This window comes from Podarcis liolepis, assembly GCF_965112155.1.
Source record: "Podarcis liolepis genome assembly, chromosome: 3".
Taxonomy (NCBI): domain Eukaryota; kingdom Metazoa; phylum Chordata; class Lepidosauria; order Squamata; family Lacertidae; genus Podarcis; species Podarcis liolepis.
In genome coordinates, this window is record NC_139557.1 from 79606119 (window position 1) to 79620933 (window position 14815).

General features: G+C 40.8%; 1 protein-coding gene across 5 annotated transcripts in view; it reads left to right on the forward strand.

The window, feature by feature from the left end:
• Window positions 1-14815, forward strand: part of CHRM3 (cholinergic receptor muscarinic 3) — a 229645-nt gene that overhangs the window by 111587 nt on the left and 103243 nt on the right. For all 5 annotated transcript variants that reach the window (XM_083496888.1, XM_083496890.1, XM_083496891.1 and 2 more), the window contains one exon: window positions 11460-11540. The gene's annotated coding sequence lies outside the window, so the exon portion shown is untranslated. The remainder of the gene's footprint in view (window positions 1-11459; window positions 11541-14815) is intronic.

A 14815-nucleotide genomic window follows, 5' to 3' on the forward strand; every position in this document is an offset into this window, starting at 1 on the left:
TGCCACCCTCTTTCCATAATGTGAAGTTGGGACTGCACTTTGCTCAGTTGTGGGAGGGTTGATACCAGTAAGGAACTTATCTTTCGTGGCTAGCGATAGTAGGTTCTGCCAATTTCAGTTCCCCCAATTTTTTTATTTTTCCATGTAAATTCAATTTTCCACATTTTGCAGCAATTTGTGATTTTTAAAAATCCTCATGAAATTCATCAGCATTTTAGTGTAAATTTCTCACAATAAATGCATTTCATATGCACTTTTGACGGATGTAAACATTTTTGCAAGTAATTCCCCCAGATACAATGCATTATTGTATATTGTTTTCACTAATATAAATATGTTTTTGTAAACACTGGTTTGAGAAATATATTGCAAAATTTGGATAATTGCAAATTTTGAAGGCTATATAGCTTCTGCTTTGCATATCATTTTGGAAAGTGCGGATTTGGTAAATTCGGCTTCAGATAAGACCTGAATTGAATTTCTTCCCCATCCCTACTAGTGGCATAGATTAACACTGAATCTAGCAACTTCCAGTCACCGTTCCATTACTCCAACATCCCCTAACCTGGGAGCAGGATGAATGGTCCTCACCGATGAACTTCAGGATGATGCTACGTCAACACATAGCTTTGTTATTTTCATGAAGCTAGTCAGAGTAAGGACAGTTCTTCCTGCTCTCACTCTGGAGCAAGGATAAGGAACCTCACACCAGGGGCCAAACACAACCCTTTATGCATCTCTATCTGCCTTTCAGGATTCCCCAGGCTACACTGCCTCAGCTCTGCTCTCCTCTCCCCAAGCCACACCCCTCACTGGCCTCTGCTTTGCACACTCCTTGGGTGCTTTTGCCTGGCTAGAATGTGTCCCTGAGCCCTGATAATACTTCTTGCTTGCTTGGGTGAAGGGCAGGGAGGGATGTGAGTGTGGAAACTAGCCTGTCTATAAAGATCAAGTATAAAATCTCTACTCCAACTGCTTTGGCCTTTGGCCCCCTCTTCCACTGCCATGTAGCCCTCAAGATGAAAAAGGTTCCTCACTTCTGATCTAGGGATTCTTTGAGTGGGGGGAGCAAGTGAGAACTGCCAGAAACCAAAAGACCTAACACAAGTATGGGGTGTTGAACCAAGGCCACATTTTATTCAATATAGGTTTCAGTAGAGGGTAAACACTGTATGTGAGCAGCAATACCTGAACTCAGAGGGCAAGCCACCCTGCTCAGGGCACTTGCATCCATTTTTCATTGCCCTTTATGTGAGTCTTCTTCTCCCCACCATCAGGGCTACACAACTCATGGCGGATGAGATTGGGCACCCCAAATATGTTCCATATCCAGCCCCACAGGTTGCACAGCCAAGAGCGGCTGGCCTCCAGATCTGCCCCTCAGTTCCAAAGGTGTCTAATAGTGTCCACCTGCTCATCTGACAACCCTTCCATCACTCACAACCACCTGCCAAATGTGACCAAATTAGCCACACTCACCACCCTGCACTCATAAGGTGCAGTACAGAGCAGGCAAAAAAGAAAGAAAACAAACCCTGCCCACAAAAACCAATGTGTGGAGAAGCAAATAATCCCTACTGAGTTCTGCAGTGATATGTATCAAGACCTGCTCTGCAACCCAGGGTGGGCCAGGTTGGTGCCAGAAAAGAAGGGGAGGTGGGGAGTAGCCTTCCAAGCCATGCCCCGGCACTGAGAGTAGCATGCAGACACAGCCCATGTCATGGATCCTGCCCCCTCTCCCCCACATAACTCCAACTTGGAATAGGGGAACAGTATCAAATGTTTCTAATGAAGCAAAAGAAGCTACTTGGGGAAGGATTAAGTGAGAAATCAAAATGCATGTATGCAATGTATTTGTACCTAGAGAGGTTTCTGGATTGCAACCTAGAAAGTGAAATCTAATGAAAGCAAGTATTTAAAAATAGGCTATGCAGATACAATGCTCAGTTTTTAATTCTGTGTTGTTGTGGAGTGCGGAATGGAATGCTACCCTACTGTAACATGTGTTCCTTTTAAGTTACCGGTCCCTACACTCTGTTAGGTCAAAAATCATTGACTTCACGGGCACCCATACCAGCAAGTATAATATCAGCAACCTTTTCAGCAACAAATGGCTAGAGCTGAAATTCAGAAGCTTTGCCTGAACTGGATATTCATCTGTGAGTGACAACTAAGGAGAAGTATTCACCATATTTGGCAATAGAGTGTAACACAAAAGAAAGCTGTAGCGTATAAAGATTGTAGTCTCTCTTTATGCTTCATGTCTCTGTACCAGCAAACGTATTACAATTGTTGGCAACTAGAGAGTAATAATTCCTTAAGCCACATAAACTGACTTTTCCTGCAGAGTGAAATGGCAAAAATAAAGTCTTGGTTTGTGTTTCATCACACTGATTAGTCATGCATTTTCATTGCACACTTCTTTCTAACAGCGGGGAGTTAGTTTTGACTCTTGTCCAACCAGAATTAATAGACCATTTAAAAATGTTTAAAGAAAATTAAAATAGGAAAGACAGAAGCTGTGTGCAATTAAATTCTTAACTTTGTTTTTAGTAATAATTTTTATTTCTCCAAATTGTTGACTTTCTATTAAGTAGGTGACTCATTTCATCTATCTGACTAGTTTCATTGGTCTATCTATATTTAAAGGTGTGTGCACAATATTTATGAGATTTTAGTAATATATTAATCTGGAATAAAATCACTAATGGCTTGTGTATGGATTGTAAGAATAAGAAAAGTGTTTAAAAAAACCCAGATGGCTATTAACATGGATGTTTGGGCTTGCCTAGTATTTTTACCCCACTGCTGAACAAAAAATTCCCAGAGCAGATTACAAAGTTTAAAAATAGGATGGTCCCTGCCCCCAGACTTACATTCTAAAAGACACACTTCGATGCTGCTTGCACAGCAAAAACAACATGGGGGCAGCAGTTACGATTTACTGGTCTTTGCAGCTTCAGCAGGTAGTGTGATTCTCCAGTGTTTTGCTCCCTAGAGGTGCACTCCATTGTCTCTTGAGACAGACAAATGCCAACAACTTCCACAACACATTGTGTAGATTTGAAGTGGAAGAATTGTAGTGGCAGCCAAGAATCCATATCTGAACAACACTGTAACACCCATGCAGTCCTTTGGTTAATGTCACAACTACACAGTACATTCAAGTTGTTTGTTCTTCTGAAGAACTCTCAGGAAACCATTAACTGTTAAGAATGCTGTGCCAATGTGTGCACACACTTTTTCGTAAACCGCTTGAAAGTTTTACCACAATTAAGTGATATATAAACCTTGTGAAATAAAATAAAAATATAAATTGATAGTACAGAGAGACAGTTAATCGGACAAAGGGAGGAAGGTGAACCCCCATTGCCAATTTATTTGTTTTGGAGGTATGTGCCACATGTTAGCTTCTTCCTTAGCAATGACTTCTTTTCCCAAGCCCTTTATTACTGTTGTCATTAGTTATCCCAATACCCTCTGGTTTCTCCCTCAGTTTTCCCACATTGCAGTAGGTATGAATAAGTGAAGGACAAAACAACACAGAGAGCCATACTTTAAAGAAAGTCCATCCTATTTTATTTACAGTAGTTATTAATAGAAACAGATGGCAATGTTTATATGGATGGTTACTTAATAAGCCAGGTTATTGCCTTCATGTTGCTTTACGTATGAATGCTCACCATACGGTTACTGTTACTTTCGAACACCAGTGGGGAATTAGGTTCCCCCAGGTACAGTTGTCCACTTGGGCAGGTGGGCAGGGCTTCAGCTACCTACCAATTACCTGATGTCACTGTGATATTAAGTGACCCCATTTTCCCCTTTGTAGCAGAATAATCAAGCCATGCTGTAAGGGAAAGTCCAGGCTTGGTTTAGGTTCTGCCGATCAGCTTATTGGCTGTGCTAGGCTGTGCTATTACTCAGTTGCGTTTGAGACTTAAAACCCTGCTTTGCCAATCACAGCAGGCTTGCTCTCATTGCCAATCAACTGATTGACAATAGCAGTAAGCCTCCCTTGCCAATGAGCAATAGGGAGCGCACTTCAAGGCTGGCTCCTAATTTGCTTGAGGTCCTCTGCCTGACTCCCACTCCCACCTCTTCTTCCAGCTCATAACAGCCTCTCTCAGCAACTATTTCCCCAGAACCCACCTTTTATTCTCTAGCAACCCACCACCCTTATCCCACTTAGCCAATACAGTGGTACCTCGGGTTAAGAACTTAATTCGTTCCGGAGGTCCATTCTTAATCTGAAACGGTTCTTAACCTGAAGCACCACTTTAGCTAATGGGGCCTCCCGCTGCCACCACGTCGCCAGAGCACAATTTCTGTTCTCATCCTGAAGCAAAGTTCTTAACTCGAGGTACTATTTCTGGGTTAGTAGAGTCTGTAACCTGAAGCTTATGTAACCTGAAGCGTATGTAACCCAAGGTACCACTGTAATTTCAATTTGGGTGGAAATCTTCTCTTTCATTGCCCTATATCTAATAGCATAAAGCGGAACCCCCAGCAGCTGATCCACTTTTTATTCATCTTGTCTGTTTGTAGAGACAAAACCTTATTCCCAGAACCATCCATGGTTTGACACATTGCAAAGGACAGCTAAAACCTTCACTCAGGCTCCCTGCTGATGCAATATATCTCCACAGCTCTTACAAGAAATTCAGAAAGGGGCTGGAGGGGCTCCCATATGAGGAAAGGGACTTCTAAGAGAGCATCTTAAAAAGCAGAGACATCACCTTGCCAGCAAAGGTCCATATAGTTAAAGACATGATTTTCCCAGTAGTGATGTATGGAAGTGAGAGCTGGACCATAAAGAAGGCTGATCGCCAAAGAATTGATGCTTTTGAATTATGGTGCTGGAGGAGACTCTTGAGAGTCCCATGGACTACAAGAAAACCAAACTTATCCATTCTTAAGGAAATCAGCCCTGAGTGCTCACTGGAAGGACAGATCGTGAAGCTGAGGCTCCAATACTTTGGCCACCTCATGAGAAGAGAAGACTCCCTGGAAAAGACCCTGATGTTGGGAAAGATGGGAGGGCACAAGGAGAATGGGACGACAGAGGACAAGATGGTTGGATAGTGTTCTCGAAGATACAAACATGAGTTTGACCAAACTGCGGGAGGCATTGAAAGACAGGATGTCCTGGCGTGCTCTGGTCCATGGGGTCACGAAGAGTCGGACACGACTAAACAACGACAGCAAGTTTAGAGAAAAGGTGATTAAGAGGTGACACAGTACAAGTTTATAAAATTATGCATGGAATGGAGAAAAGAGGTAGAGAAAGGTCCCCTCCCCTTGCGACACTAGAACATGGACATTCAATGAAGCTGACTGTTGAAAGAATCAGGATTGATAAAGGAATGTACTTTTTCACGTGTCACCTAGCTAAACTACGGAACTTGCTCTCACAAGAGGCACTAATGGCTACCAACTTGGATGGCTTTCAAAGAAGATTAGACAAATTCATGGAGGATAAGACCACCAGTGACTACTGGACATGATAGCTATGCTCTTCCTCCACCGTTGGAGGCAGTAGGTTTTCAGATACTGTTGCCGGAAACCGCAGGAAGGAGAATGCCCTTGTGTTCTGGTCCTGCTTGCAGGCGTCCTATAGGCATCTGGTTGGCCACTATAAGAATAAGACTAGGTGGTCCAGATCCTCCAAGTGCCCCTATTTCCTAGGGACATCCCTGATTTAGAGAAGTCATCCTGGTTTCTGATTTGATCTCGGAATATCCCACTTTTCCTTAGGATGTCCCTATTTTCATTGGAGAAATGTTGGAGGATATGGAGTAATCCAACCCCTAAGCCATTTGAAGGCAATCCTTTATAGGGAAGTTTTTAAAAAAAGTTTAATGTTTTTTATGTTTTTATATATGTTGGAAGCTGCCCAGAGTGGCTGGGGCAACCCAGTAAGATGTGTGGGATATAAATAGTAAAATTATCATTGTGAAATGGGATGTCCATCGGAGAAATGTTGGAGGGTATATGGCCTAATCTTGGAGGCTGTTTTTAGGTTTTTATTTAGGGCTTTTAACTTGCAGGAAATGGTCAGTTAACCAGAAATGGTTTTAGGAGCTGCTTTTATTGCCTGTGTTGTTGCTGTTTTTTTTTAAATTGTAGTTTTGTTGTTAGCTCTGCTGCAAAAATGTGTACAGTATATACATTTTTTTTAAAAAAAATGGCAGCCCAAATCTGCCCAAGCCTTTCCTCAAGCCACCTCAGAACTGCTTCAGACATTTGGAATCTCTTCTTCCCAACACTTCATGTTACCATTTTTCTCCAAAACATCCAAGGTCACAGTCTGTCTTTCCCCTACATCCGTTTATTCCTGAGGCATAGTTTCTTTTAAAAAAAACAAAAACCTGTTCACCATTGAAGATCGAAGGGAAAGAATTAAGCTCAGTTTTGGCAGTTTTCCTTCTAACTTTTCCTTTGAAGAGCAATCTGTTTTTTTCCAGTGGAGATCATCTCACAGTCACGGAAAATATTTTTAGGCAGAGGCTTGAATCACAGCATAGTTACAAGGTAGTAATTAATATCACTAACCATACTTAGGTTACCTTTGAAAGTTATTTAGATTTACAGCAGGAAGCAGCAGCATCCACTTCAGTTTATTCAATGTCCTTCTTCAGTCTATTGCTTGGGTGGAATAGGGAGCAAATCCATTTGTTCTTGCCGCTTGTGGAGTTCCTAGTAACATCGCTGTAAGGTACAGTTTCATCATATCAGCAGACATCAATAGGATGCAGACCTGACACCACAATTAGAAAGAGAGATCATTAAATGCAATTAAATTATATATTCTGTCAGCATGGGTAAGACAGTAATTATAATGCCTTTGAAGGAGATCAAGAAACAAATGCTTACTGCAGAGTGGTGGCTGATGTTGGTGCCTTTTTTGTATTGATTTGAGGGTGGAGGGAAGTAGCTTTCCTGGTCCTGTCTCTTTTTTTGTTCTTTTGAAGTTGTAACTAACCATTTTGTGTTGTGCCACATCGTCATGGTAGCCATTTTGTGACTGGTAGCCATACCACTTTTTCAAAATCCCAATATGCCCACTGAACCCTAAAGGTTGGTGACCCATGTTTAATAAGTATAATGGGGAATATACTGTGGTTTTGGTGAAGGCATTGGGTATGCATCAGGTATCAAGCAGCCTGCCTGCTGGTTGATCGGTAAGGTGGATTGATCCTGAGTAGACCCAGCAGGGCCACCCGTCAGAAGGTTTCTATAGCCCATGGTCCTGAGTGAAATTCCGGGCAAAGTAAAACTTTCTTTGACTTGTGTATCAGGGTACCTGATGTCTAATGATACACTCCAATGCCTTATCCTCCAAAAGTTGTGACATTTGCTATGAAGTAGGTGAAAGCCTGCAGACCGGCCAATTTGTCAGCAGGAAAAATTCCTCCTTGGCCCTGAATGCAGTGGCCAAGTATTCCATAGCAAGGTCCACTGGCCTGCCCTATTACCTTCAGTCAGGACCACATAGAAACAGGACGGGCAGGTGGGAAAGCCAGTGGCAATCCAGGAGAGAGGGGCCCCTGGGTGCAGCTTGCTCTTATGAGGGCTGCAACCAGTCTCCCCCCCTCTGACTGGCTCATTCAAATGGACTTTTGGTGCCAACCCATCTGACCAAAGGGGGAGGCTCTGTATCCCTCCAATGACCGAAGTAGTCAGAAAATGGCCATGCATAGAACCACCGCCACACCAGACCACAAACTCCACTCACTAGAGTTCAGAGAAGTCTTTTAATTCAGGCAACTCTCTTAATTACAGATTGTATAGGTTTGGAATGATTAGTGTGGCATTCAACTAAGTTTTACTCAGAGCAAACCCATTAAAATTAATGGACCTAACTTAGGCATGTTCATTAATTTAATTGGGTCTACTCTGAGTAAGAGAGTCATGATTTCCATTGTTCCACTGCTTTTAATCAGTTGGATTTATTTTTTCTTGTTTGAAGTTCAGCTTTATATTCTACCCATAGAGTTCAGAGAGCTTGTGACTACTACAGCCAACTGTGATTTAGAACTTCTTTTCTTTCTCAGAAATAAGTTTTAAAATGGCTTGCTTACTTTTAAAAAAGAAATCGGCTCCATAAGAGCCTTTCTTCTTAACAAAATCAGTGCTGTCAGAATTTCTGTTTGTATCCTCCTTCTTCTTTTTAGTGCACCAGAGAAAACATTTAAAGAGTGGGTGCTAAACACTTCTCAGGCATTCCCAGATAGCACAGATACATGATTTTAATGTTTGGATATAAGAACATTGCTATGTTTGTTGTCTGGGTTCATCCAGGGGGCTGTTTAAGCTTTACGTATACACTGTTTTAGCAAGTATATGATTTGTAATATGATGGCTTCTTGCATCTCTCTCACGTCACTTTTAAAAATCTTTTGGATAAGACATTTTTAGAATCTGAAGGTATCAAGTAGTCCCATGTTAAGACAACTAAACACTGAAAAAATCTTCAGAGTCCTAAAATATAGTAAATATTGTCAAAGTAGCTTGACATGGACATATTCTATTCATTATTGGCTCTGAATTTGCTCTCCTGCTTCTTCCAAGTTTCTGACATAGAAGGTGTTGGTTGACTCTATTGTGTCTTTATGGGAAAATGAGTTACGGCAGGGAAATTGTGCTGTTAGTTTTTCTTTCTCTTACTTGCTGCCATTAGAATAAGTGAAAACCAAATCTATTTTGAAAAAGAGAATAAAAAGATATGGATGTACAAGAGCTACATGTGTTACGTAATGGACCATGCTGTCTGCAGTCATTGGACCTGGCTTCATCTGCATTATTAACTGTATGACATACTTTTAAACAAGCACTATTTTATCCGCATTTGAGCTGACTTTGAAGATAGTTTGGAAACTGCAGGTGGTGCAGAATTCGGTTGGCGACTAGATTGTTGACTAGGATTTGATGGTTGGAACATGCAACAATAATTCTGGCCCACAGTCAGCTCATAGGCTGAAGTGTTGAATGGGAAGCTGAATCTCAATGCCCCCAACCTGTGTCCAGCATGCTAAACATTGCAGTAAATTTCACTGTTGGAGAAATTGGGATCAGTCCCTCCAAAAGTGCACTCTGGTGGTATAAATGGTGACAAGGATTTGAATCAAAACAAGGCCACTGAAAACAACAGGGCAGTATAAGAACTGTTGGTCAAACTCTTCTTGGTTATCTAAATTCATGTTTGTATATGTGACGCCACCACTTGGTTCTGCTTGAGGGCTGGCACATTTGCTTAAGTGTTGTTCCATAACTGAGAGCTTGGCATTCATAGGGACACAATCTCCTAACCACTTTTATACAAGGGTGTGTTCCCCCAATACCTCATACAGCCCAAACAAATGATGGAATCTTAATTAATTTTTATTTATTTATTTATTTCTCTATTTTCCATATATTTTGTCTCCTCTCTCCCACTGTCTCTCCTAAAGCAGGGGTGGAGGATTTTTTCTGGATTTCACCCCACCCCACCCATTTATTTATTTTTTTAAATTCACATATCTCCTGTTGCAAAACAAAGCTTCTTATCATAACATGCTTGATACGTTGTGTCCAATTAGAAATTAGGTGCATTTAATCATGTAGAGAGGTGACCTTTTCCTTAACCATAGCCTCGTTTCATCTCCCAAGTCTAATACAAGGAAAATTAGAGGTGTAATATAAAGAAATGTGGACATTTTCAACACAAGAGAAGAGCTGGTGGTGATTTCATTTTGTCAAAATCCATCAGTAAGTCTCCTGTGGAAGCTTATTGTCCCATAAATTCAGAGATAACTTTGTGTCTGCCCCCACATTGCAGCAATTCTAACAGCAGTATATTGCTTTGCCAGAGACACGAGAATGAGGCAGCCAGCTAATATGCAGGGCACATCTGTTTGATTAAAATCGTACTTCAGTGAAAAGGTTGGGGCTACTGAAAATCTGCACCGGCAACATTGTCTTGTATGGAGGGAAATGATTACACTTCTTGTCGTTTTCTTTTAAACATACAACAGGAAATGGAAGGTGACAGCCAGTTGGTATTCCTTCTGTTGCTTCTCATTAACTAAGTGCTTTGTTTCTGTCAATTTCGTTCCATGCTTTAGATAGCAGAATGTTTTCTCTGCTTTTAACCTTAGAAGTACAACAGGACTAAATGGCATTCCAGTCTATTACAAAAGTTATGCACCAGCTGTGTACATTCTTGCCCCAATTTCTTAACTATTCAAGGTTAAGCATTATTTAGAGCAGCCTTTCCCAACCTGGTGCCCTCCAGGTGTTTTGGGCTACTGCTGTCATCAGCCTCACCCAGCATGGCCACTGGCGAAGGGTGATTGGTGTTGTAGTCCAAAACATATTGAGGAGCAATAAGGTTGAGAGAGGCTGATTTAGAGGAAACACAATGACTTGACCAAAGATATTAAAGTATTTCTTTATAACTTTATTACCTCATTTTCTTCTAATGTGTTGAAACATTTTATTGGGTCCATATCAAAACATTGTGAGTTTGGCTCTCCTTTCTGATGAAGACATTGCCTAGTAATTTGGGGGTCATCTCTGTTAAACTCCTGCCTGGTGCGAAATATAGCTCATTGAAATCAAAGGCTTTACTTGTAAATAAGGTTAGGAATGCTACTGTGATTGCTTACTTCCTCATCATTAAAAGAGCAATAATATAAAAATCTAGAGTGGTGAGAAGGTGTGGTGGATCTACATTTCATTTGCATTTTTTTTAGAGGTGATCAATATTGCTCCACCTCTCTCTGCCTCCTACAGATTTACTGTTTTAAAGCATTCTTTTTTTATCACAGAACTTAATCAAGCTAATAAGATGTTGAGGACTAGAAAGTAGCCAATGTAATTCCAATTTTCACAAAGGGGTCCAGTAGGAATGCTGGAAATTCCATGCTTGTTAGCTTCACATATGTGCCAGGAAGACTAGTGGAAAGTATTGTTAAAGGTAAATTAAGTAAGCATATAGAAATACAAGCTTTGCTGAAGCATGAGCCTCATGAACTATTAGAGTTCTTTGAGAATATCAACATACATATGGATAGAGTTAATTTGGTTCACATAGTGTATTTGGACTTTCAAAAAGCTTTCAACAGGGAACCTAATCACAGACTCCTGAGTACTAGTCATGGAATGAGAGGAGAGTTCCTCTTGTGAATCAGGAATCAGTTAAATAGCAGAAAGCAGACAGTAAGAATAAATGGACAGTTCTCCAAATGGAGAGTCCCCCAAGGATTGATACTGGGATCTGTGCTTTTTAACTTGCTGCTCAGATTCAGTTTTATATTTCAGCAGCAATTCATATAAATGTTGACAATGATATTGAAATTATTTTGTGACTGTCATGAGATCTAAAGGGACTTGGGAAATGGCCAATTCTGTTCTGATCTTCTCAGCCCAAGTGTGGATTACATGCATTAATAGTTTCCTTTTTGTTTTTGTTTCAGCCTTCATGCAAATACAAGACCAGCTTTCCAAAAGGGAGGGCTAGTATTTGATGCAGCAGATGGTGTTACCATCTAGACTACGTAAGTAATATTTTACATGTACATAATACCCCTTTCTGGAAATCAAAGGTGGCTCTAGACACCCTTATCATGAACCCATAGAGGCAAGTGAGATATCATGGGCGCAGGAGTAACTATGGTAAAGTAACAACTTCACTTTCTTGAAATTATCTCCTTCCCCCAAGCACAACCAGCAGCTTAGCAGCTGAGGTGACAGAATCTTAATGAACATTTCACCTGTTGAACGTTTCAGCTGCTCAAAAGTTTTGAAAATGCAGACCTTGAGACAGGAGGCTGCAAAATGTGTTCAAAATTGTATTTAATGTCATGTGCGTTTGTCTTGTACTTTCTGTCCAGAGAACAATGAGTTTAGAATACAACTATGGTCAGTGGTACCAAAAGCCACTGAAACATTTGGGGAAATTGATAGGGCTTGAGACTGCACAATGCTAATCTACAGAGCTTTCCAGCCAAAATACTATGAAATTCCATAATTTTTTGTGACTAATATTTATATGCATGTGCCCCCATGTGGTGAAACTTTTGCTTTCATGAACTGGAAATATCTAGTGTCTTACATCTGTAGTTGCACACATTTTATTATGTAAAAAATTAAGCATGCCAGTTCCACTCTTCTAATGAATGCAGGGGATGTGTACTTCATTTTTATATATAAAAAAGTGGTGGTACTTATGAAAGTAGCCTAAAGTGGACAGTTGTCTAGCTACTGCCTCTGACAGAATTAAGGGCAATCCGAAGATACAGATGACAAAAGGGTGAAAATGTTATGACTAAGCTGCACTGATATTCTCCCACGTTGATTGATTGTAGGGACTTCTTTCCTACCACTCATACCCTGACCATATGGAACAAGAATAATAACAGAGAGAACTATTAAAGATCTAAGAGCAGCCATGCAGCTATTTATTTTTAATGTGTCCTTAAATTGCTTTTAAAGAGAGTATGTGAGCACAGGCAAAATCTTGCCAGAGCAATGCTACCAAGTATGTTTTGAGATTTTATGAATGGGAAATAATGTAACAAAAGTGTTAGAGCAAAACCTGATATACAGCACATTTTGTCAGTGTGTAAGCTAAACCTTGTTCTATCAAGACCAGTGCTAAGCTGCTCAAATGAATCCTGGAATGAGGCTTTACCCCCTGTTTCCACATACTGGAACTAGGACACCGAAGCTTGCACAGTGAAGCACAGCTGGCATCCCTAAATTACAGTTTTGGCATGTTAGCTGCAGTGTAATGTTTTTCTACTACACCATTGGGATTATTTTTCAATTCTAGTTTTAGAAGCAGAGCCACTGTCAATGTTCTGAGACCATACATGTTACTTGCATGTGTATGTGGCTTTTCTTAAGCCATCTGCCCTCTCCTCCCCCCATCCACATTCAAATGGCAAATGTTTTGCAGTGCAAGAACAGGATGGTTCCTTTAGCCCAGTCAGCTGGTACATAGGCTCCACTCGCAAGACAGTTCCTTCGTTCTTCTTGCCAGCTTTGTTCTCCAGGCCCTGAGTCCAACTACCCCAATTTCTAACCACTTTCTGTGGCTTCAGGCTCTGGGTGTCTGTTGCTTTATGGGTGGGGGCAGAATAGGCAATACTGAAAGAAAGTAAAGGCATCTGTATGAAGAGCAACTGCAGTTTTTTCTTGGGAAGAATGGAACAAAGTACTTATTTTTCCTCAGAACTCATTCAGTGGGAGATTCCCTGTCCATGCATTCTGGGAACCTCATGATTAACACTGCAAGGAGAGCAGGTGAAATGTCCCTGTTGACCCCAACCTATGCTTCCCACGCATTCCCCCTTAGGAAAGTTCAGCATGCCCAAGATCTAAAGCTGGTGAAATCTCTTGCATCCAGTTTTTAGCTATCTGGATATGTCATGTTATCAGTGAATTTTCACCTAGTGGGGACAGAGTTATGAGAAGTAAATGGAAGTAATATACAAGACTGTGCTCTTCCTGATTTATTAAAGAGCTTTATGTTTAATTTATAGAAATGCTGCTGAATGTCATCTTTAATTTTTATAGGGTAAAAAGTAGAACATAAAAAGTACAGTGTACTGTAGCTGTTATACAATTACACCTTTGTGCATTAACAAAAATTTCAAGGGCTGTAGGAAATGGGATTCTAAACCTATTTATTTGGAAACAAATGCTACTGATTTTAATGGCATCTTTTCCAAGTAATGACTGATGGTTCTATTATGGCATCCATCTACGACAGGGGTAGCCAATTCTGTGCGCTTTGCATGTTGCTGGCCTCCAACTCCCATCGACCCTGATAAGTTGCCAAATGACTGAAAGGTATCATTTTGACCACTATCTAGCAGTTTTGAGAGTGACTTATTTTGGAAGCCCATAATATTTGCAGACTGCTTATCACATGAGCAAACTGGTTGAAGAGTGTCCATACTAGTGCTAGAAACTGCTAGAAATGTGTAGCCCTTATTGAGCTCAGCATTGGAACCTTAAATAATTTTCTTAAAATGTTGAAAATAATTCTGCTTACGTTTAAAACTTTGTATTAGTAAAGATCAGGTAAAGAAAACATCCGGTAGTAATCTTGAAGTAAATATGTTTAAGAAATCAAACTACTAGTTTGAAAATTAATATTTACTGTATGCATAAAAAGGTAAAGGTAAAGGGATCCCTGACCATTAGGTCCAGTCGTGATGGACTCTGGGGTTGCGGTGCTCATCTCACTTTATTGGCCAAGGGAGCCGGCGTACAGCTTCCGGGTCATGTGGCCAGCATGACTAAGCCGCTTCTGGCGAACCAGAGCAGCGCACAGAAACACTGTTTACCTTTCCGCCAGAGCGGTACCTATTTATCTACTTGCACTTTGACATGCTTTCGAACTGCTAGGTGGGCAGGAGCAGGGACCGAGCAACGGGAGCTCACCTCGTCGCGGGGATTCAAACCGCCGACCTTCTGATTGGCTAGTCCTAGGCTCTGTGGTTTAACCCACAGCGCCACCCGCGTCCCTTACTATATGCATATTGTTGACTTAATATTATGTACAACTACCGTATTTTTTAAAAACTTACTGTTATTACTTTACAACATTTGTGTGCTGCACCTTAACATACATTTCTTTGGGTAGCTGACAATAAATATGTAAAAAAAAGTTTTAAAAACAAAACATAAAACCATAGCAGCCCTGAAGTTAAAGCACAGCTTTTAACAAAATACAGTATGTGTCATTTCTTGCTCATGGTTCATCATGTATGGTGCACCAATTTGCCAGCGCATCAGCTCCCATTGCATTGGATAACAGATA